This window comes from Miscanthus floridulus, chromosome 4, assembly GCF_019320115.1.
Source record: "Miscanthus floridulus cultivar M001 chromosome 4, ASM1932011v1, whole genome shotgun sequence".
Classification (NCBI taxonomy): Eukaryota; Viridiplantae; Streptophyta; class Magnoliopsida; order Poales; family Poaceae; genus Miscanthus; species Miscanthus floridulus.
This window is the reverse complement of record NC_089583.1, coordinates 31,876,485-31,879,917: the sequence shown is the minus strand read 5'-3', so window position 1 is coordinate 31,879,917 and position 3,433 is coordinate 31,876,485.

Genomic DNA, 3,433 nt, shown 5'->3' with positions numbered 1-3,433 from the left:
AAGGAAACTGTAATTGGGGCCAACCTTCAGTCAGACTTCCGAGTGGGCTGTGGATCAAAAATATCAGTCAGCGCTAACCTAAATAGTAGAAATATAGGCAAGCTCAGCATCAGGACTAGCACGTTAGACCACACTGAGATAGCTCTGATAGCAGTTGTGTCATTGATCCAGTTCATTCTTAGGAGAAGATCGGCAGCAGCTGATAAAGGTGAGCAAGAGAGTGATGAAACCTATTTGGATGACTAAATAACAAGTAGAAGGAAAAGACAATGATTGCATGCTTTAGACGTTCTTCATCATCAGGATTTGCTGCAATTATGTTAATCTAAGGCGGTCATCAAATCTAGGGTTCCAACTTGTACAGACTCCTTATATATGAGTTATTATGAGTATAATGTATGAAGGCAGCATTTTCCATGAAGAGAGCTCCTCCTTCTGCCTATAGGCAGCATTTTCCATGTAGAGTGGATTATGTGAGTGATAGGTTTTGTTTTTCAAACTTACCTGAGGAGATCTTGCATAAGCTTTGCCAATTTTTATATCACAAGCACATATTTTACTCTTTAATTGCATAATACCATACTCTAATATTTTATTTCCATCCTTTTTCTCAATGAACAGCAGCTAAGGCTCAAGCAGCGGCACATGCAGCTGGTGCACAGGTGACAGCTTCGCAGCCTGGGACAGCTCTAAGCTATGGATTGGGATAGGCTATATATATCTGCCATGTTGTCTTTGTTTAGAGGAGCAATGCCTGGCATCTCGATCATCTTGTCATGCTAGCTGTTCAGTGAATGGGATGCAAAGGTGGTAGCCACCTAATTGTCTCCAATTGGCACAAACTAGATTCGACAGTACACATAGAAGCACACACATGACATATGCATCAATCATCAGAAAAACAGGATCCTACAAAAACTAAGTCACCAGTCTTAGTCGATCTATATCTATAGGACTCGAGAAAAGCAACAATCACAAGGGCATTTCCGCTTGCACTGGAACCAAACACCACACCGAATTTGCTTTTAAGTAAATAAATAAACTATCACAGAGCCAACAAGGTTGATTAACACAAAAGCCAAATTAACTCAAGGTGGATCCGAATTACCTGTTAGGTGTAGGGGAAGCTGTGGAGGAGCACGGACGCCAGGTGGAGGTGCCCTGCTGTAGGAGAGGCTTCAGACTTGAAACCAAGTGATTGAGGACCAGCAACAGGTACTCACCACGCTCGCCACAATCTGCAGAAGAGCGGCACATAACGCAAATTAGAGCGATGCCTTGATTATCAATGAATCTGCTAAAAGCCTCAGTCAGCAAGGAGGCATGGGAAGGGAAGCTCACGGGGTCGGTGGCTCTAATTTGCAGAAATTAAATAAAATTGGTATTGTTACCATAAAACTGCAGAAATTAAACATCTATATCAATAAATCGGTATTGTTGCCTTGGTTAAGGATTCATGAATCATATGCCTACATACCCTAAATTTATATAAGAGTTCATTCAAATAAAATTCAGAAAAAAATGAAGAGGACCTCATTTGGTGTAGACACGTCAAGGCAGAGGGGATACGACGGCTGCTAGGGTTTGGGGCGACACCCAAACTGCTCGTGCGGGTGCGAGGGAGTTGGGCCGACTCCAGATTGTGGTGGCCGGCCAAGGAGGAGGGGAAGAAGCACCACTAGCCACGGAGGAGGGGAAGAAGCGCCTGGCCTTGGTGGCTGATGGCCGCGCTTGGTGCCCGGCGGCCGTGCTTGGTAGTGCCTCCGCCTCAATGCGGTGATGCCGATGCCGGTTGCTGATGCTACGCCCGTGCTGGCGCTCGATCTGCGCCTCTAGGCCTCCACAGCTCTCTACCTCGACCTCGAATCCCTCGATGCTCACGGTTAGGGTTAGCTGTAGGCACGGATCGACAAGAGCCCAAGACTTCTCCACCTCCCTGTAGGCCGGTGCAGTGTGAAGAGCCCGCAGCTGGGCGCCGTAGCCGACCCGCGCGCCGAGAACCGCGGCCGAGCGGGTTGCGGCGGCGAGAGCGGCCGCCGTGGTTAGTAGGCGGGCGGGGCAGGAGAATGAGAAGGGGAGGGGTCGGGGATCTAGGCCGCTATGTCGGGAGAGGTCCGGGGGTGTGGAGAGGGGGTGCAGGTGTCGGGACAGGTCCAGGAGGCAGGCGTCGGCGGGGCGCCGGGGGAAAGTGGGCAGCCTGACAGCATCGGAGGAAGAAGAGAGCGCCCTACAGGTTTTCACACATGTGCCCTTGTATTTATACTCAGGACGATTTATAGGGGGCGGTTCCTGATCCAGCCGCCCCTACAAATACTTTTGTAGGGACGGTTCCTGATCCAACCGCCCCTACAAATATTTTCTTTTTTTTAAATTATTAATTCTGTATTTTTTATATCATAAAAACACAAAGTAATATAAAAATAATTGTATATATGCACAAATATAATATTTTGTATTATTCTATATATGCAGAAATATATATAAAAACAATTGTAGTCAAAACAATATAGAAAACAAAAAAAACAAAAATTAAAAATTTGAATTTTAAAACTTCGACTACAATTTTATGACATTAAATAAAATAAAATGAAAATATTGTAAACATAAAAGTTGTATAACTCATCAACATGTATAACTTTTATTTTGGTCATCTTGTCGTGTGACTTTGTTTGAACTGATTCAAAATTTGAAATTCAAACAATTTCAACTTAAAACAATATTTTGAAAGAGTAAATGATTTCAGATGAAAAACTCATGAATACCAAAGTTGTAGAACTCATCAATATGTACAACTTTTATTTTGATCATATTTTCATTTGACCAAATTTGAACAGTTTAAATTTTAAATTTCAATAAATGGCAACTTGAAACAAGATTTTGAAACCTTAAATGATTTTAACAATAAAAGTCGTGAACATAAAAGTTGTTGAACTCATCACTATCTACAACTTTTATTTTGGTCACTTCTTCATATGGCAAAGTATTAGTAAACATTGTTCACAAATTCACATATGACTCATAGTTTCATGAACTATACGAGAAATATGTTAATTTGTAAACAATGTTTATTATCACTTTGTCAGATGAAGAAATGATCAAAATAAAAGTTGTAGATCTTGATGAGTTATACAACTTTGGTATTCATCACTTTTTTAGCTGAAATCATTTAATGGTTGAAAATCTCGTTCGAACTTGTTATTTTTTTAAATTTGAAAATTTGAAGTACTCAAACTTTGTCAAATGAAAAGAATGACCAAATCAACACACTAACTTGATAGGGCAAGATTTTAGAAAATTTTAAGGAAAAAATCATCACATTTGGAGTTAGTATGAGGAAGAAAGACTAGTTACACATTTTATCCAGAGATTAAAAAGAAAAATCACAACTGTTCATGATGATCAATGATAAACAAGTGTGATTTCTCTTTTTAAT